The sequence below is a fragment of the Castor canadensis genome, chromosome 16, assembly GCF_047511655.1.
Source record: "Castor canadensis chromosome 16, mCasCan1.hap1v2, whole genome shotgun sequence".
In the NCBI taxonomy this organism is placed as follows: Eukaryota; Metazoa; Chordata; class Mammalia; order Rodentia; family Castoridae; genus Castor; species Castor canadensis.
Window position 1 is genome coordinate 60,134,508 of NC_133401.1, and position 21,518 is coordinate 60,156,025.

General features: G+C 37.7%; 1 protein-coding gene across 3 annotated transcripts in view; it reads left to right on the plus strand.

Annotated features, from left to right (window-relative positions):
- Cdc42se2 (CDC42 small effector 2) overlaps positions 1 to 21,518 on the plus strand; it is an 88,416-nt gene that overhangs the window by 26,412 nt on the left and 40,486 nt on the right. Inside the window, exon 2 of one of the 3 annotated variants that reach the window (XM_020155477.2) lies at positions 3,751 to 3,921. The exons of the other annotated variants lie outside the window; for them this stretch is intronic. The gene's annotated coding sequence lies outside the window, so the exon portion shown is untranslated. The remainder of the gene's footprint in view (positions 1 to 3,750; positions 3,922 to 21,518) is intronic. 3 annotated transcript variants of the gene reach the window in all.

The following is a 21,518-nucleotide window of genomic DNA, read 5'->3' on the forward strand; positions in this document are numbered from 1 at the left end:
ATTAACCCAATTTAAACCTCACACTAACCTTATGGATTAATTCCACTTTACAGTTTAGGAAAGTGAGACATGGAGAGGGTGAATAATTTGCCTAAAGTGAATTCATATGAATGGCAAAGCCAGAATTCAAACTCTGACAGTTTGGCTCTAGAGACTCTTTTTCTTAACTGCTATCTCATATTGTCTCCTCTAACCCATTTTCTTTGGTAAGTAAATGTGTACCTTTATATAAAAATTGCCAAACTATTTCCAAAGTTGGTTAGATGACTCTGGATTCCCATCAGTCGTCCATCTTTAATAACCTTGTCATTCTTTCCTTTTCCACCAGGGTCTGAAAACCCAGCAGTTAGAAATAGGATCTTTTCACTGCTGAATATTTTTGGCTCATCTACAGCTACTCTTACCTGTATCCACTTTAGTAACTCTATTACATCTTATACTTTTAGGGTTTAGGAATGTTAACATACCCACAAACAATAGCAAGAGGCAAGCTAAGAGGTACTTGGTCTTAACAGTGTCACCAATGGTTACATTGCTGCCTAGATAACTTTTCCCTTTAACTGTTTAGATGAAAGGTTATATACTATCCTTTACAAAGGAAGTAAATGGCAGTAATTTGTTGAGTGCTAATAGGCATTTTACTGATTAGTTATGATTTTTGGACAGATTTCTTTATCTTTCTGAGTCTATAAAATGAGGAAATTAGACTAGCTTTCTTACAGATCTATATTTGGCCCTAACAGATCTATATTTTGGGGGGAAGAAAAAAAGAAATTGGTGTTTGATTTTAAATGACCGAGGAAATGGGACATGTATTTAAATATATATTTTTTGTTCAATTGTAGAATAATTTAATAGAATCAAGTCCTGCTAATATGAACTATCATCCATTGGGGAAAAGTTGAAAGCTAAACAAAAATGTTTTTATAAGACTTGGGACTTCATTTTGTAGTTTGACTAGCTTAAACTTAAGGCTTTTGAATTGCAGTAGATTGGCAATTAAAAATATGTTTTATTTTTAAATTCATAAGAGGATGTAAGGATTGGAAGGAATCATGATATTGACTCAAGTTAACTATCAGTGGGCCTTTTGAATCACCATCTAATATCCTGATGACCTCTGATGATAGATATGCCAAGTCAGGGCACTCTGTTTTTAGGTAGCAGTGACACAGAAAAATGTTTCAATATGTGGAACACAAAGCTTCCAGCCATTCATTCTAGGTCTGCTGTTGGGGTGATGCAGAATGAGTATAACTTTTCTAGGTGACTGCCCTAGATGTATTTGGAAGTAGCACTGTTCACTTCTTTAAATACTCAGTGGTTTTTTCATAGCAGTCTGATGGAACTGACACTAACTGGGAGAATAGAAATTTCTGTATAGAAGTGGAAGCATACACTTTTGATACTGTCTAAAATAAATTCTTTTTTCTGTGATACTGAGGTTTGAACTCAGGGCCTCACGCTTGCTAGGCAGGTACTCTACCACTTGAGCCACTCTGCCAGTCCTAAAATAAAATTTAATGGTTAAAGTCAGCTAAGGAAATAATGTACTTTGCCCTGTGTCTTAATATGGGTAACAGGCAGATGGTAATAGAGGTGGCATTTAATGTGGTACAAAAAGCACCAATACTTGGCACATTTTGCTAGAGTGGTTCTGGTTCAAGACTTTATCATAATTTCTAAGCAGAATTTGAAGTACATGTTAATAATAATACCCAGACAAATGCTCATTGAATGATGTTGAAAATGTCTTTTTAGCTAGGCACTGGTGACTCACCCCTGTAATTCTAGCTATTCAGAGGCAGAGATGAGGAGGATTGTGGTTCAAAGACAGCCTGGGCAAATAGCGTGAAATCCTATCTTGAAAATACCCAGCACAAAACAGGGCTGGTGGAATGGCTGAAGTGCCTGCCTAGCAAGCATGAGACCCTGAGTTCAAAACCCAGTGAAGGAATGAGGGGACTGTATGGACTAGAATTGAATATATAATATTAAAATCTACCAAATTTCCTTTTTTGCTTATGCCAGATTATACTAGGTTAGAGTGCTGTTTTGTTTTTGGCTTATGCTTTTTTTGTGATCAGCAATTACTATTGCTGATACGTAGCATTAAGGTAAGATTTTTTTTTTGTCTTTTCAAATTAGTACATATTAGTATATATTAATTATATATTAATTAGTACAAAGGGGTTTCACCATGAGATTTACATACATGCACATGTGTGCTTTAATCAGATTCAATCCCTCTATTACTCTTTAAGATATACTTTTGAAAGTTTTCTGAAGAGAATGATTGTGGCTATGATTTTCAAACTAAATACATTGGAAGGGTCCTGCTTTTCATATTAATTAGTCACTACTAATTATCAGTATGCAGTGAGTTACTTTGTTTTAAGCATAATTGACTGTACACAATTAACTGTTCAGATTGGTAAATTTTGACATGTGTATACCTGTGAAGTTATCATACACTCAATATATTGAACATTGAGGCTGGGAATGTAGCTCACTGGTAGAGCACTTGACTAGCATGTGGAAGGCCCTGAGTTCCATCCCCAGCACTGCGGAAAAACAAAAGAATAACAAAAAGATACAGGAAATATTTTTTAGCCCAGAAGTTTCTTTTCAGTTCTTTGTAGTCTCTTGTCTCCCTACCCCATTCCTAGGCAAATTTTATATAAATGGATTTTGTAGTATTTGTGTATACTTTTATTGTTTGTTTTGTGCATGACTGAGTTCTAAGAATCTTCAAATTATTTTGGAGGAGAACTGTTTGCTTTGGTGATAATTTTGGGGATGAGGAAGAATATATGGGTGGATTTTTATGTTTGTGTCTTGAGCAGTAATTATATCATGGATCATGATGTGATTTACTGAGATGAGGAGACTGAAGAAGGAATAGGTTTAGGATTATTAATCCAACTTGGACATGATAGATTTTAGGCCTGTTGTTTGCTTACTGTGATATTGCTTATATGTTTATTTGAATGCTTGTACATGAAGATATATAGCTTAGGTTGAATATAGGCCTGAGATCACACAGCTGGTCAGTTGCACAATTTGAACTCAAATCTAGGGCCTTCTGACTCCAAAGCTCATGTTATTTTATATCCTCAAGTCAGAAAAACATACTTAGTGTGGACGATAATTAAATGTTCCCTGTGAGCCATTATAAATATATAGCAGAGTTGGCAAACTGAGATGCTTACAGGGTCAAGACAGGTAACTGTGAGCCAAGTTTTAATATAAGAGAGTGATGACATTTGTGGAGCACTGCAAGCCTGTGCTCCAGCTAGAGTTAGCTGCTAATCAGCCTGAAGGGGTTGTTACCATGTGGGAGTGTGGACCCAGTATTTTCAGATCTTATTTTTTTAAGACAGGTCAGAAATCTGGTTTCCTTCAAAAAACTCTTCAGATTTGTAAATGCAGGCAGCTGTCTTTTAACACACCATGTAGGCCAACTTTGTGTGGGTCCACTAGAGATGTGTTTGTTGGATTCTGCTCAGTGGACAGTTTTGGTAAAAGTTGTACCTGGTGTTTTATGAAAGCAACAATAAATTCATATGATGGGGTGGTAACTGTATAATAAGCACATAACAGGCGTTAAAATGTAGGTTGTTTAAACATGGTGCTTAGTGAGTCTAGTGTTTGAGTTCAGTTTTCATAAGTATCAGTTAATTATAGATGAGAGAGGGAGGAATTGCTCCCTGCAGCTTTTGCCTCTTAATTGCATGCTTTCATTTGCAGATAGGGCCAACTTTGAGCGGGTGGATTTTTGAATGAAACCTGGAAACCAAACGAGAAGGAATCTTCAAGGAACAATTTCTAATAATGAGTCTGCATAGTCATCTGTATGTATGATGTGGTGTATTCTCAACCCAGATATAGCTGAATGAGTGGCTCCGTTGATGAGGAGTGGTAAGTCTGACTATCCCCACTGATAATTAGATACTTAAATCTCTTTCATAAGACTGCTTTCCCTACTTCAGTAGCATTTACTAATAGTAAGTTAATTTTTGTATTATAATACAGAGAATGATAATAGCGTCGTTTAAGAGAATTCTTTTTTCCCTAATAGTGTGTTTAATGTGTGATTTAGGCCCATCCCTTCCTTTACCTGTGTAGTTTTATTTATTTTCTATAATACTGCCTGAAATATTCAGCCAACACTGAAGTGATGGTCATGATAGTTACCAGCTTGTCTTGGTTGTGGAAGGTTTTAGTCTCTTTGGAAGTGATTTTTTTTTTTTTTTGTGTGGGGGTAAGGTGGGGTTAGCACTGGGGCTTGAACTCAGGACCTCACGCTTACTAGGTAGGTGTTCTACCAGTTGAGCCACTCCAGCAGCCCTGGAAGTGATTGTTTTAAGAATGGACAGGGGAACCAGTTTTGGCTAGTGGGAGACAAAAGGGAAACTGCAAACCTTCTGGGGAAGGTTTTCTTGCTTTGGTTAAAAAAAAGTTGTTTTCTTTAGCGATTATATCTGGATGTGACTTCTGGAACTGCTGCAGCGATCTTGCTAGTAGCCTGAATGCAGTGCCTCATGTGGAGGGCAGAGTCAAGGGGACTTCACAGAAGCAGAACTGGAGCCCCATTTACCACTAGAGCCACCTACCTGAATTTCATTATCACTTAAGCAGCTTTGCCTTGAGAATTTTTCTGTTACTTTTGATACTTGAAATCATCCAGATTCATTTGATTTCTTTTCTGATCACTTAGAGTCTGTCATTCAGTGTCTCACATTTGTACTTAATTTTGTTCTGTGCTGTTGGCTGGTGTGTGTTGCTTTTGCAGCATGTTGTAAGTGTTGTGAACCTTAGGGTTAGGTTTAGATACCTGTTGTACCTGCCTCGGGTGCTCTCTTACTGATACCATTTCGACTTACTGAATTGAATTATTTGAGCAGTAGAGTATTTGGAAAAAACAATCCGTAGAATTTAAAGAATTACAAGGTTTTTCTTTTAATTTACATCCTTTTCTTTTTTGTTTGGTACTGAGGTTCAAACTTAGCGCCTTGTGCTTGCTTGGCAGGCACTCTGTCATTTGAGGTATGCTCCAGACCTTTTTGCTTTTGTTATTTTTGCCCAGGCCTTCCTGGACTGTGATCCTCCTATTTATACTTTCTGATGTGCATCACCGTGCCCCGCTTTTATTGGTTGAGATGGGGTTCTCACAGAGTTTTTGCCTGAGCTAGCCTCAAACTATGATCCTCCCAGTCTCTACATTCCAAGTAGACGGGATTATAGGCATGAGCCATTGCATCTGATTAGTTCACATCCTTTGCTTTTAACTGCATTGCTTCCCTCTAGGATTATGAGTGAAGATGAGCTTTTAATTTAAGATGATCATGGGTAACACATATTCAGGTGGCCAGTTCTACTCTGAAATATGTGGCCTGGAGTTTGCTTTTTGTTTTTGTCTTAAGTTTACCATCAGCACAACTTCTATACATTTGAGTATTGACTTTCACATTCTTCTATGTTACAAAAACAGAACACTTTGCCTTTTATTTTTTGTGCTCATTAGAGAATTGAGGGCCAGGAATATTAAGAAACAATTCACGAATAACTGTTACTTTCTTTTACAATGTATATTCACATAGGTTCCTTAAAGTGTGCATCTGTTCTGTTCTTAGTACCTAGTTGTGTTTTGAGCAGGCAGGGGTGGGGGAAGATATTTGGCAGTGAGTCTAGTACGAGGGCTCTTGAGCCAGAGAATAGATGATTTGATGCTAATATTTTAAAGCTCTGTTAAACAGATCACTACTCCCAACTCAAGATGGACATGTATTCTTTTGTCTTTTCCTTTAAATCTTGTTATAATCTTGAAAAAGAATGAGGTAAGATCTTCTTTTCTTTCTGAAAATTATGGTGGTGTTTTCAGTAACATTAAGAAGAAAATTCATAAACCTGTGTTTGTCATTTTTACCAGGGAATCTAGTAATAACATTGTGAGTCCTTCAAAAAGTGAGGTACATTCAGTATCTTCAAAAAAGAATTTACCTTTTCTTTTTGGTGCTCTTATTGAACGTGGGGCCATGCACATGTTAACACATGCTAGTGAGCATGTTCTCTACCCTGAACTGTACCCCTACTTGCTTTTTTTTCTGCTTTGTGTGTTTTGATGAAAAATGGGAAAAATAACTTTCTAAGAAGATAAAGATGTATGGCTGTATGGTGTGCTTTTCCCATCAGTGTAAATGCAGCAATACCATTATGTCATAATATAAAAAAGTTAAATCACTAAAGTCAACTTTAATATGCTGCATTTCATATATATTCTGAAGAATTTGTATGAGTATGAGTGGAGTAAATGTCCACTTATGACAGGCATGCAACCTGAGTCAGATGAATGGGAATGAATCTTAGGACATTTGCTAGTAATTCTGGGATAAAGGCTCCTCCCTGCCACCAAAATTCAATTTGACCATATAGTCAATGGACTCCTGGGAACTATCTTTTGACTTGGTCACCTCAGTTGAGCACCTCTAGATCAAGACTTCCCTGAGGCTGGTATTCCTTTAGACTCAGCTATGTGAGCCAGTAAATTACTTCTTTAGTCCAGCTGGCTTAGATGTGTATGAAAAGACCCTAACTGATAAATCCTTTTCAACATCCATTCTTCACCTAGACAATGAGAACTCAAGGAACTTAATACTTCACTGTGAATTGGGGAACTAGACCTCTGATACGGGTGTGTGGTGTTGCGGGCCAGTGTTGAGGGTTCTTGCCTTCACAGGCCAAAGAATTGGCTAGTGAGGGAGCTGACTGACTCGTGAGGCAGCTGATTGACTCGCAAGGCAATGCAGCACACAAAGTAGGATTTATTAGAGAAAGAAAAGGCTACAGCTAGAGCAGCGTAGTGAAGCCTGGAAACCAATGGCTCCCTGCTCAGGTGAAGGCTGGGGCTTTTTATGGACACTTTAACTCTGGGTGAGGGTGAGGATTAGGTGGGTTCTCTCTCTTGGTTGTGGATTCGCGTGTGCACGGGTTCTCTTTGATGAGCTGGTCTGTTTGCCCCTTATGGGGGGAAACAACCTTGGGAGCATTCTGTTTATCAGCCCCATGGCAGATTTATGAGACCATGTATCTCTTCCTTAGGGTACAGGAATGCAGATTTATGAGACCATGTAACTCCTCAGGGTGCAGGGCTCATAGTGCTCTCCATGAGGAATGGTATACTCACTCATCTGTCCTTTAGGTCCCCAGACCCAACAAGTCCCCCCTCTGAGACAAGTATCCAACTGCTGTTGGGGAGAGAGGCGATGACTCGTCTAGCTGCTTCTTGCTGGCAATGGGGTGGTGGTGGCGGGGTAGGTATGGTGGTACTTGTCTCAGGGGCTGACCCCTATAATCACCAGAGGCCCCCCAGTAGAAATGGATGGAGGGCTCATGTGTAGGCAGAGGTGAGTATTCCTTGACTAAGAGCTGGAATTTGATCCATTAGACCTGTTGAGATATGAATCTGGAGAGAACATTTATTATACAAGGCCCAAATAGGAATATTAGAAGGAGCATAAAAAGGGGGCCAGCCAGATGTAGTGCCCAGCTTCATGTGTTGTTCCAGAAGGACTAAGAATTGGCTAGCTCACTGTTGTAAGGGGTTAGTGGGATCTTTAAAGGCAAATAGAGGCTGACTGTGAGGATGTAGAAGAATGTAAAAGAAAGCATCCTTTAAGTCTAGTACAGAGGGTATTTGAGCCAATAGAATATAGGGATTGGGAACAGTTGGGTGGAGGGGAATGACTGCTTTACTAATGAGGCAGAGGTTTTCAACAAGTTTTTATTTATCTGGTACTTTTTGGACAGCAAGAATAGGAGTGTTAAAAAGTCCCTGTCGTTTTAGGGAGTTAATGGGCAATTTACCCTGTTGTCCTTCAGGCTTTAGGGGATATTGCTGTTGATGGGGGAACTGGATGGTGTCTTTTAGATTTATTTGAATTGAGAGGGCTGTATTTGCTTGTTGTACAGTCATTTCGTCAGTCCACAATGTGGGATCTGTTTGTTTTTGAAGAAGGGGGCAACAGAGGTAGTCCCCTGTGGGGAGTAGTCTTTGAGCCTTTAGTTGAGATAATAAATCTTGTCCCACCAGGGGCACTGGAGCCTCAGGGACTATGAGGAAAGAGTGACAGAAGTGGAGGTCTCTCCAAGAGCAGGCCAGAGGCCAAGTAAAATAGTGTTCTAGGGGCTGGCCAGATATGCCCTGAATGATAATCTTGTTGTTGGACCAGGGACCAGGTGAGAATGGTAAGACAAAGAAATGGGCTCCACTGTCTAGGAGGAAGATAACCTTTTGCTTCTCTATTATTATGGCTACCTGAGGCTCCTGAAAATTGATGTCAAGATGTGGAGCCTGGACAGGAGATGCCAGGATCTATCAATCTATAGGAGGTAGCACCCCACCTTTCACCTGGAGACAGGGGCACTTAGACCTCCAGTGGTTACCTTTGCAGAGGGGGCTGTCTCCTTGGCTGTCCCCCTTTTGGGCATTCCCTGTGGAAGTGTCCCTTCTGTCCACAGTGGTAGCAAGTCAGGATGTAGGCCCCCATTGGGTGGGGCACTCCCTGAGAGCTTGATTAGGTCATGATGTTTTTTTTTCATCCTTTTCTCCCTTTTTAGTGAGGTCCTGGTTATAGTATACAGACATGGCTACTTGTATTAGTTGGTCCAGTGACATTTCCCCTTCAGCCACAGACTTTTGGAGTTTTTTTTTTACAGATACCTGGGACTGACTGAGTTAGAAATTTATCTTTGAGGAGAACCTCTCCCACCTCTGTCCACTCTCACAGTGACTCTGGGTCCACTGTGGTATGCTTTCGGATAGCTTCCTTAAGATGCTGTAGAAAGGTAAGGGGGTTTTCATCAGGGCCTTGTTGTACTGAAGGCACCTGGGAATAGTTTAGAGGTTTAACTTTGGCCCTTTTTTAACCCTTCCACTATAAGATGGATGAAGCATGTATATATACATGCTATCTGTTTAATATTTCTTTTTGCATAAGGAAGGCAGTGGCTTTTTATTATTTATAATATATGTAATCATACCTTACCTTAGGGAGCTTGTTGTGGCATGCACCTATTTCCATTTGGGAAATATTTCTATTTGGGAGGCTGAGGTTGGTGGATTGTGATTTCCAGGCCAGTCTGAAAGTAAGACCATGTTTGAAAACACAAAACCCTTGTTTTAGATGATGATATCTGTGAAGAGCTGCACAAAAAGCTCAATATTAATAGCTGTATTAATAGCTGAAATAGTACCTTATTTCACTTAGTGTTATGGTAGTATAGGAAGAAAACCTCACATAAAGTTTGGTAGTTGGTTTAAAGTAATACATATTCTGCTGAAGATTGCCTCCATTCTACATTACAAAATATTTATGGTAATAAAAACTATAAAATTTATCAGCTTAACCATTTTCTCAACTTTTTTTTAGCATATATTGTTCAAAATAGTGGGTTTCATTGTGACATTTTCATGCATGCATAGTACATACTTTGATCATAATCATCTCCTTATTACCCTCTTATTCCACTTCTGCCCGACCTGCTTTCTCTCCCCTAACAGTCCCCCCAACTACTTTCTTCTCTTTTATTCTAGATTTCACATATGAGAGAAAACATGATACTTGACTTTCTGAGTCTAGCTTACACCATTTAATATTAGGATTCCCAGTTCCATCTATTGTCCTGAAAATATTATGAATTAATTTTCCTTTATGGCTAAATAATATTCACACATACACACACACACACACACACATTCCTTTATCCATACATCTATTTGTGGGCATCTAGACTGATTCTTGACTATTGTGAATAGGGTGGTGATAAACATGGCTGTGCAGGTATCTCTTTTGAGTACTGACTTTGATTTCTTTGGGTATATACCCATTAGTGGTATAGTTCAATCATATGTTTGTTCTATTTTTAGCTTTTCCAGATACCTCCATACTGATTGCAATAGTGGGTGTATTAATTTACATTCCCTCCAGTAGTGTATTAGGGCTCCACCCCCTGTCCCCATCCTTGCCAGCATTTGTTGTTGTTTATTTTCTTGGTGATAGCCATTCTGATGCAGTGAGATAAGATCTAAGTGTAGTTTTCACTTGTATTTCCCCGAAGACCAAATATGTTGAATATTTTTTCATGTATTTATTGGCCATTTGTACTTCTTCTGAACAATGTCTATTGGGTCACTTGAACATTTATTAATTGAATTACTTTTGCTACACCCCCAGTTCCTTTTGCATTAATTATTTTTCAAAGAGGGTCTCACGTTTTTGCCCAGATTGACCTGGATCATGATATTCCTATTTATGCTTCCCATGTAGCTGGAATGACAAACTCGTCACTACACACAGCTTTTGTTTGAGATAGGATCTTGCTAACTTTTTGCTAGGGCTGGCCTGGACCTGCAGGCCTTCTGATTTCTGCCTCTTGAGCACCTGAGGCCACATTCATAAGCCCTGTCCATACCTGACTCATTTTCTTTCTTTCTTTTTTTCTTTTATTTATATGTGCATACAATGTTTGGGTCATTTCATTTTCTTTATTATTCTGAATGTTTTCATTCATCAGTCTTGTCTTTAAGCCCTGAAATTTTCTCTTCTGCTTTGTCTAATCTGTTGGTGAGTCTTTCCTCTTGAGTTTTTTGAGTCATTGAACTTTCATTTCTGAGATTTCTGTTGAATTCTTTCTCAAAATCTCTGTTTCTTCACTGAACTTTTCATTTACATCATGTGTTGGCTTAATTTGTTCAGCTATTCTGTATTTTCTTGGAATTCATGTTTTCTTTTTTTTTTTGACAGTTATGGCCGTTGAACTCAAGGCTTCACACTTGCTAGGCAGGCCTCTTACCACTTGAGCCATACCTTCAGCCCTTTTTTCTCTGGTTATTTTTGAGATAGGGTCACGCCTTTTGCTCAGGCCTACCTGGACCATGATCCTGTTTATGCTTCCTGCCATAACTGGGATTATAGCCACATGCTACTGCACACAGATTCTTTTTCTTTTTTTTCTTTTTTTTTTTTTTTTGTAGTACTGGGATATGAAGTCAAGGCCTACACCTTGAGCCACTCCACCAGCCCATTTTTTGAGATAGGGTCTCCCAAACTACTTGCCTGGGCTGGCTTTGAGCTGTTATCCTCCTGATCTCTACCTCCTGCTCGGGTTACAGGTGTGAGCCACCAGTGCCAGCATCACCCAGATTTTTTCAGTTGAGCTGGGAGTATTACAAATTTTTTTGCTACATGATCCTCCTGATCTCAGCCTCCCACATGACTTGGGATAACAGACATGTGCCTCTGAAATTTTTTTTTTTTTTTTTTGCTTAGGTTGATCTTTAACCACTATATTCTCGATCTCAGCCTCTCAAAATGGCAAGGATTACAGATGTAAGCTACTGGCACCTGGCTCTTTTGAATTCTGTATCTGGCATTTCATTTACTTCACTGTCTTTGCAGTTAGTTGCTATAGTTAGGAAATTTTCAAGGAGTCATGTTGCCTTGTTTTTCATATTTCTCTTATTTCTATATTGAGGTTTGTGCGTCTGTTAGTGATTCTCTTCTACTTTTATGTGGGAGTGTTTTTGGAGAACGGCCTTCTCTTGATGATGTGTCCTGGGACATTGGATTGTTATGAAGTGTTGAATATGTTTCCAGTGGGATATTGTACTGTAGCTTCCTTATTAACTCTTTCCTGGTTTTTAGTGCATTTTGACACAGTGTGTACTGTGTGGGAGCCTAGGGTCCTGCTTTGTGTGTAGGTTTCACAAGAATGGGTTACTTTTAGTGTATCAGTATGGGGTACACACTTTGTGATTACTCCTGGTCTTGTCAGCATGTACTGTCTGAAAGAATATGGGAGCAGTCTCTGCTTTGGCCCCTGACATCTGTGGTGCCTGCAGTCTCTGTGGTTTCTCTCTGCTCTTGCTGTAGAGGTAGATGTCTAGGAGTGTTACCAGGCCCTTCCCAGTCATGACTACTTGGTTTCTGGTTGTCATCTGGGGATGTTAATCCCCGCTATTCTTTGATAAAAAGTATTTGCTGAGATTTGAGTGGGGGTGGGTTGTGTGTAGAACAGGTGCACTGACTCCCAGCTGGAGGCAGAGCAGTTACACAGCATGTTGTATACTCAGAATGTTGTGCTTGATTCTCAGCACCACATAGAAAGGGAAAAATAAGGAACAGTAGTAGCCACAAATAGCATTGAACCAGATACAGAAATTAAAATCAGGTATCAACTATGATGTCCACACCTCTAACAATGATACAGCAACAGGAATGGTGGGGGCACAAGTAATTCAAACCAAAAAGTTTTAAAAGATGATAGGAAAAGAAAGAAAATACAATTAAGAGAGAAAAAAAATGGGAAGTGAAAAACAAAAAATGTTAGAATATTCAAAATGTGAAAAGGAAAAAGTAGGAGAAAGGTAGAAAGTAAAGGCTGTAATAAGGGAGAGAAAGAAGAATAATTTGATTCTTAGGAGACAATGAGAAAGGGTAACAACAAAACAAAAACTAATGAAAAATATATTAAAAAGAAAAAAATAAGCTCTACATATGTGTACATAGGTACATGTTTCTGTCTGTATTATCTGTTTGTCTGCCTGTGTGTCTGAATATATGAATCACACAGCAAATTTTACCAAAAGTGAAAAAAGGGCCAGGTGTGGTGGCATATGCCTGTATTCCCAGCTATGTGGGAGGCAGAGATAGGAGGATCACAGTTCTTTGTTGATGGACATTTAGTTGCTTCTGCCGCTTGGCTATTATGAAGAGCACTAGTACAAACACGGTGTGCATATCTCTTCCAAACCCTGCCTTTACTTCTGTGTGCCAGAAATGAGATTGCTGTATTGTATGATATTCCTTCTTTTAAATATCTTGAGGACTTGTGGTAGTATTTTCCATAACAGGTACACCACTTATAATCCTACCAAACAATGTAAAAGGCTTCTATTTTCTTCATATTCTCACCAACACTTATTTTCTGTTTTGGTTTTTCTTTTTAATAATAGTTACCCTAACAGGCATGAGGTAGTACCAATTTGCTTCCTCCCCAACCCCCATTTTTGGAGCTTGAACTCAGGACCTTGCATCCAATCTGCATTTTTAGTTATGTATTTCTTGTATACTTACAAAAACGTTTATAAAGTATATTTAAATCAGTGACTTCAGTTGATTCCCTAAAATGCACCAAAGTAACCTTTTGAGTTGGGTCCCAGTGTGTGTGGTTTCTGCAACTTGAAGCACAGACTGTGTAATCAGATCCTATGGATAGATGGTGCCCCTTAGTCTGCCTCTCCTAGTTTATTTATTTATTTATTTATTTATTTATTTATTTATATTTTAGTGAAATGGACTAAGGTAAACTTAACCCCAAGGAATGTCACTAACTTTAATTCTTTTTTCTTTTAATTTATTTTTATTAATTTGCTTTTTAGTGCTGAGGATTGAACCTAGAATCTGGTGTCTGCTAAGCAAGCATCTACCACTGAACTACACCCCCAGCCCTATTTTCTTTTCTTTTCTTCTTTTTTTTTTAATTTCTGTTTTTATTTTTTTGGGTGGTACTGGGTGTTGAATTCAGAACCTCACGCTTGCTAGGTAGGTGAGCCACTCCACCAGCCCCTAACCTTAATTCTTTTCCCTAACATACTTTAGGTTCTATGTGTTACAAAGGCCAGTGACATACCAACATTAAAATACTTTATTTAAATTAATTAAAAACTGTTATTTTACTTTGCATTAGAATATTTGATCTTTTTGAGAAATTTTTTTGGGTGTTTTTGTGTATTTTGTTTTTAAGTAAGGGTTTCCCTTTTTAGCCCAGGTCTTGGAACTTGTGATCCTTCTGTCTCAACCTCCTTTGTGCGGGGATTATAGGTGTGCACTATCACCCATGTGGCTGAAAATAGATTTATCTTCATAGTCTTGATAAGTTCTGTGTTAACTTTTCTCACATGGTACATTCAGTCATAAATTGTCATTCAAGATCAAGGTCAAGCAGTTGTTACACATTTGATCCAGACAACTAAACATATGAGATCTGAGTAAAAATGGAAAAAGGAAGGTAAATTTTTTTCCTCTCCATATCCAAGAAAATTTTAGGAGTGCAACAAAATTAATAGTTTGTAAGTATAATAGTTTGTAAAATATTTTACATTTTGAGTTAATACTTGCAGTTTTTTTCCCCATGATTTTAAATTTCTGAAATTGTTTTCCCACAATGCCTATTGTTTCCTGTAAGTATTTAGAATTATTATTTCTATTTTTTTTTTTTTTTGGTGGTTCTGGGGTTTGAACTCAGTGCCTTACACTTGTTGGGCATGCACTCTACCACTTGAGCTATACCCTCAGCTCTAGAATTATTTCTGAAATCACATTCATGACATGACAACCTCATAAGAATTAGAAGTCATTTAAAAATAACTTTTTACTAGACTTTCTGGTTCATAGCTGTGCAGTATGCTTCTTTATGACTTTCTATATGGTATTTCGGACTGAGCCGCTACATTCTGTCTAGTGTTGTAGTTGGCAGAGAGGAATGCAAGTGGTTGTAAGGCCTGGGAAGGGTGAGAGTTAATCCTCACTCTTGAGTTTTGAGAAGAAATAATGAAACCCTTTATATCTCTTTCCATAGACCTGCATTTCAAAGACTTCCATTTTAATAAGAATTGGTTGTGCAGCTGCAGCCCTGGCAACAAGGCCTGGGAGAAAAAAAAATTGGGGCAGCATTCCAGAAATCAAGGCAGTGAGTGGTCTCATGTGGAGCTGAACTAATGCAGCAGATAAAAATATAAAAGCGTTCAGTAGAAATAAGACCAATACTTTCTTTGACATAGAGGATGTTGAAATTTTCCACACATTTTATTATCTAGAAAGTCCAAAAACTGTGATAAGTTGCTCATTCAAGAGCTATATTGTGCCCCTCTCCAGTGTAAAACTGACACTAAATATTCTTGAAAGTTAATATTTCTGGGAATTATAGCTAAAGTGTAATTGTTGGCCCATTCTTGGTGAAGTCTAGATGTTTTCAAAATAGGGTACCAAATTTGGCATATTTTTAAAATCTAGATTTTAGGTGTATTTTAATAAGTTCAAAAATTAAATGCTCCTAGTACTTTTAATATAAATTTCTCATGGTTATTAGCCTCTTAAGATGTCTTTAGATAATAAAATTTGCTAAATATGTTCTTTTAACATTGTGATATGGCCATATATCACTAAACCATAATTCAGTAAGTTTTCCATCCTATTTTAAGAGATATTATAATAAAACATTTTTGAGTCTATATTTTTTTCTCTTCTGGATTGTCCAAGATTACTTGTGGATTTCCAGATATGATATTAATGCATTAAATATAAAAATTCTGATTACTTCCTTAAAAATCATATACATATGAATACTGTGTATGTGTGTGATTGCTGGTTTCTCTGTTCCTTCCCAACATTGAATGTTGACATATTTTAAAATCGAATAGATATAAAATGATAGTTGCTGTTTTGTTTTTAATTTCCATATCTTTAATTAGAAACATTGTACGTTATTACTATTTTTTTTGGCATCACTGGGGTTTGATCTTATGGCCTCACACTTTCTAGACAGGTGCTTTTACAGCTTGAACCACTCTGTCAGCCTTTCTTTAAAATTTTTTTGAGATCCTATCTCATAAAAAAAGTATTTTCTGGGGCTGGCTTTGAACCACAGTCCTCCTGATCTCTTCCTCCTGAGTGGCTAGGATTATAGGTGTGAGTCACCGGCACCCGCCTCAGAAACATTGAACATTTTAAAAGAAGCTTACTAGATTTCCCTCACAAATTTTTAAATTCATTTCTTTTTCTGTTTCTCTCCTGGAAATCTATTAGCTTTTTTAGGTTTTAGTCTCAAGAATCTTTCAGTGTGATAAATTTTCTGTTTATTCTGTACATACATACCAAATGGTTTAATATTGCCAGGCTCTGTTTAAGCCCTGAACAAAACAGGCATCTTAAGTTTGTCTCCTGTAGGCAGCATATTGTTTTATCATAAAAAAGAAAACAAAACTAAGCAGAAAAAATTATCTCGATGTTCTTTAAGTTGGAGAGTTTTTAAACTTGTCAGTTTACATGATCATATTAATTTACATTGTTGTAATTATTTTTCTAACCAGGCTGATTTTGTTCTTTCCTCCCTCCTTTCCAGTTTTTCATTGGGTAGTTTTGTTCTTATGGTGGCTACCCTTTAGGCTCATTCTTCTTTATTTCTGTATATTTCTTTACACTTTACAGTAGCTCACAAATACTCTTACATCCTTAAGTTTTTTCCTTCTTCCCTCTACTCCCTCCCCGTTTTTCGTTTCCTTTTTGAATCAGGGTTTTGCTATGTAATCCATAAGCCAAACTGGCCTTAAACTCGAAATTCTCCTGCCTAATCCTCCCAAGTCCTGCCATTATAGGTGTGGGCCACCATACCTGGCCCACTTAAGTCCTTTTTCTGTGTCCCCTACACCCTATCCCCAGTGAGTATATTGCTAGTATTTTAGATTAGAGCTTTGTGTTTGTTTGTTTTTGGTTTTTTGAGGCAGAAGCTTGCTGCGTAGTTCACACTGTCTTCAGATTCATGATGTAGCTCAGGCTGGCCTTGAACTCAGAATCCTCTTGCCTCAGCCTCCTGAGTGTTGAGATTATAGGAGTGTACCTCCGTGCCCAACTAGAGCTTTTAATGGACACTAAGGCATTTGAGTACTTTTACTTTGTTTATTCTTTGCAAGTACCTCCTACATTTCTTTCTTTTTTTCAGCATTGCTCCAAGAGTATTTGCATAGACTTTATGTGACATACTAAGGCTCAGCATTTGGGGATATTTTTTGTTATAACACCATATTTAGATGACATTCTATCTGCATGTAAAATTCTAAATTTAAAGCTCTTTTAAATCAAGACTTTCAAAATGGTAGACTACAGTTTCTTTTCTGGAATTCCAAAAACCAATAAAGACCTGAAAACCAAAGAATTTTTTGTAAGTCACTTGGCAACAAAACCCAAACCTAACTGACATGAGGGTGTTTATGGTTCATCTGATGGAAAAATCTGATGTGAGCATGAGGGTATTTATTGCTTTTATACATGTCATTTAGTGTGAATATTTATAGTTTTTTCTTTAGAATATCAATGAGTTAAATTAAGAGCAGTACAGACACTGTTGTGGATGTTATATAATATATGAAATATACCACATTGCCTTTCTAAAATCTGAAAAACTCCAAATTGTGAAAAAACTCTGGTTTCAGGATGATGGATAAAGGATTATAGAGTTGTATTATTCTATCCTATGATACCTGTCACCAGTGTTATGGCAGTAATTTTATTCTTTTATCTTTGTTACCTTTCATTCTTTTTTCCAGCTTCACAAACATTTTGCCTTTGTACTCTTAAATTTACTAGGAATGTGTTCTTTTCTTCTACCAGTTATTTGGTTCTTGGAGCTCTTACCAATCTTGACTTCTTATCTTTAATTCTGGGAAAGTTATTCTTTTTTTTTTTTTTTTTCTGTCTTTTCTTTTTTGGTGCTGGGATCGAACCCAGGGCCTCGTGCATGCTAGGCAAGCGTTGTACCACCAAGCTACATCCCAGCCCCTGGGAAAGTTATTCTTATTATTTCTTGAGATACTTACATTTTTGAAATGTTTTATTTTTCCTCTCCTTCTGAAATTACTGTTACCTAGGTTTTATCTCCCTTTCATACTTAATATTTCTTTTTTCTTTTTAATGTTTTTGAGACTGGGTTTCACTGTGTAGTCCAAGATGGCCTCAAACTCAAGATTCTCCTGTCTCGGCCTCCCAAGTGCTGGGATTCCAGGCATGCACCACCATGCCCAGCCAAATTCTGTCTCTACTTGATGCTTTCTCATGGTTTCATGTTCTGGCTTCATATTGTCTTCATGTCCTTTGGGTAGGGATGAGAACTTAGACTCTTTTTCTGCAATGCTTAAAATGTAAATTTTATCTATCAGTATCTGTGCCAGTTACTAGGCTAAACATTTCGACAATTCAGGTTGTTAGAAATTTTTGTCAAAATGTACAAGCTGGCGTGTTCTTACTGGTTGCTGTAGTCTCAACTACTTGGGAAGCTAAGGCAAGAGGATCACCTGAGCCCAGCAGTTCAAGGCCAGCTTGGGCAACACAGTGAGGCCAGCATACACACAGGTACCAAAGTCTGGTTTCAGGGTAAGAGGTTTGAAACAACTTTAAGAGAGCTCCTTAAAAGTTCTGTTGTCATAGCAAATTAATTTTAGGAAAGTTTTTCTCTGCCAAAAATTCAGTGGCAGCTAAAGTACCTCATTTATTTGGGGGAAAATACCAAGTTAACAGGCCCTAAGGCAGTTGGCACAAAGCAAATAGGAATCAAATGTAAGTGTAAATCGTAGTGATCTTTTTTCTCTCTGGGGATGAATCTGAAATTCAATATTAAGGCTTGGTCTCCATCTTACTTTGTTCCACACCCAGATAAGTGACTACAGATTGTATTTAACTGGCTTTCTCTGTCCCAAGGGATTGATAGGGAATTCCTTATCTGAATTACACATTTGCTAAGCTTTTTTAATTACCTTCTCTCATCCTTTCTTTTACAAAACACTTGGCAGGTGTTCCAGGAGTAACTAGATACTGAACAAGCATTTCCTTCTAAAACTTGACACCTCTGATATCCATGGCTCTCAACTCCATAAGAGGAGAGAACCTGACTAAAACCAATTTATTAAGACCTGGCTCACACCTGTAATTGCAGCTACTTAGGAGGCAGAGATTGGAAGAATCACAGTTTGGGGCCAACCTGGGCAAAAACATTAGCCAGACCCCACCTCAATAAATAGGCTTGTGGCAGTGCCTGGGTTCTCAGCTATGTAAGAGGCTGAGGTAGGAAGATTGTGGTCTGAGGCTAGCACTGGGCAAAAAACACGAGACCCTCCCTGAAAAGTAACTAAAGCAAAAAAAAGCAAAAAAAAAGCAGGAGTTGTGAGTTCAAACCCCAGTACAACAACAAAAAAAAACCTCTATGTGAATGTATTTTATTTATAGTTAATAACTGATACAACCAAATTAGAATTCCTTACTCAGCTGTCTACTGAAAATTCTAATCTTAGTGTATGTCATGGACACATAAATTGTAATACATTTAAATCTGCATTTGCAAATATTATGCCTGTAATTATGCAGAAGAGTGATTTAATTGGTTTAAATAACTTGCTGTACCTTATTAATGTTTTATCTTCCCCTTTAAATATAAATTTTAATAAATAGACATGTGTATTTATATGTTCTGCTCCATCTAACAGAGGGAGGCTGGATGGAAAAGTCTTTGTCTCCCTGCCTAGGTGTGTATTAGGGAGACTCACCTCTGTCCAGGTCTCTGGGTGGAGAGAATAAAACAATCTACAGTGGTGATGATGATAGTAACAGAACAACAGCACATATCACTTACCATATATGTAGTAGGAACTATACATATACCACGTTTATAAACTTAACTGTGTACCAGCACTAGTCTAAGTAATTTAAATACACTCATTTCATCTGTACATACACCTTTGAGGAAGATATTATTGTTAGGAGTTCCATTTTCTAGAGCAGCAAAATGTGGCATGCAGACGTGAAGTGACTTGGCCAGGATCACACTGCGAGGGGTGAAGGGAGTGAGAGTTCATGCTTAGGGTGTTAGAAGCTCAGCTACCAGGCCATGCTGCCTTCCCGGGTTTGCACCTGCACCTCAGTGTGCTGTATAAACGAGCACTATGTGTGTGGTAAGAGAATTCCAAGTCAATTTACATTTGAACTTGTGAACTTTGAAGTGTGCATATCTTTGGAGTAGAAAATGCAAACTACTTTTAGGGCTGTATCTTCAGATGTAGTACTAAACTTGCACAGGAAAAATAGATTCAAGATGAATTCACAATAAAATATTTACAAGGAAACAGTCCACCTCAGCAGTGGCAATTATAATGACATAAACATTGAATATTGCTTCAACCAGAAATTATAATTATCTAGTGATGATGCTGCAAAAGAGGGAGGGAGGGAGAAAGGAAGGGAGAAAAGGGGGAGAGGAGGGGAGGTAGAAAGGGAAGGAGGGAGGGAGGAGGGAGGGAGACAGGAAGGAATAAAGTTTTTTGTCAGTGGTACCGAGCACTCTACCACTTGAGCCAGGACCCCTTTCCTTTTTGCTTTTGGTACAGATAGTGCCTGACTCAGCCTCAGACCTCTGTCCTCTTACCTTTGGCTCCCACCTAGCTATCCATCTTGTTTTTGAGACAGGGTCTTGCTTTTTGCCCAGTCTGGCCTCAAACAGCAGTCCCTAGGTCTCCACCTCCTGCATAGCTTGGATTATAGTATATACCACCATACTTGGCTGGGGCAACCATTTTTTAAGTTACCAAGTCAGCCTAGAAGTAGGCCCCACTCACAGACATTTGCTTTCCAGTAAAGGTACTAAACGAACCCGATAGGAAAAGGGGTCAGTAAGTAAGCTGGAACAATTGGGTATCCATATCGAAATAATAAGTCTTGGCCTTTACACCACCAAAAGTTTTTAATTATTTAAAATAGATTATAGAAATAAAATTAAACCTAATAATTCTAGAAGAAGTAGAAAATCTTTATGACTTTGAATATGCAGAAATTTCTTAGAAAAAGCATAGCTCATAAAAGATAAAGTTGATGTATTAGACTTCATCATTAACTTAAACTCTTCAGAAGCAGTTTAGGAAAGACAAAGACCAGGAAAACATATGTATTGGACCAACGACTTGTTCTAGAATGCATAAAGAACACAATTCAGTTAAAACATAATAATAGAGCACAACTCACTTAGAAAATGAACAACAGATCTCAACACACATAGCCAAAGAGGATATGTGGATGTCTAACAAGCATATGAAAATATTTAATATCATGAGCTATTAGGAAAGTGAAAATTAAAACCAAACAGGATTCTACTTTATACTAATCTACCAGTGTTGGTAGGATATAGAGCAACTGTACGTTCCTAGCAGAAAAGCAAAATTGGTAAGACTAATTTGGAAAACTGGTAGACAATTTCTTCCAAAGTAAAACTTTTACCGTACTTACAAAATGATCTAGTTCATTCCTAGGTATTTTTCCAGAAGAAATGAAAACTTTCTGTCTGTGCAAACACTTGTATATTCATGTTCAGAGGGACTATAATTTTAATAGCTAAAAGCTGGAAAAACAATACCTGCCAATGAATAAATGCATAAGCAAATTATTCAATATCCATACAATGGAAATGAATCGCTAATAGGGGCAATGTGGTAAAATCTCAAAATCATACTTAATGAAAGAAATCAGATATAAAAGTACACTCTGTGTGAAACTAAAAATCTGTGATTACATTTACATGAAAATATAAGAAAGACTAATATATTATCAATCATTTCAAGTATCAGAAAAAATTATACTTTCTGCTTTTATAATTACATGCGCCCCCCTACCCATGCCTTTCATAACTGAACTCAGGAGCTCAGT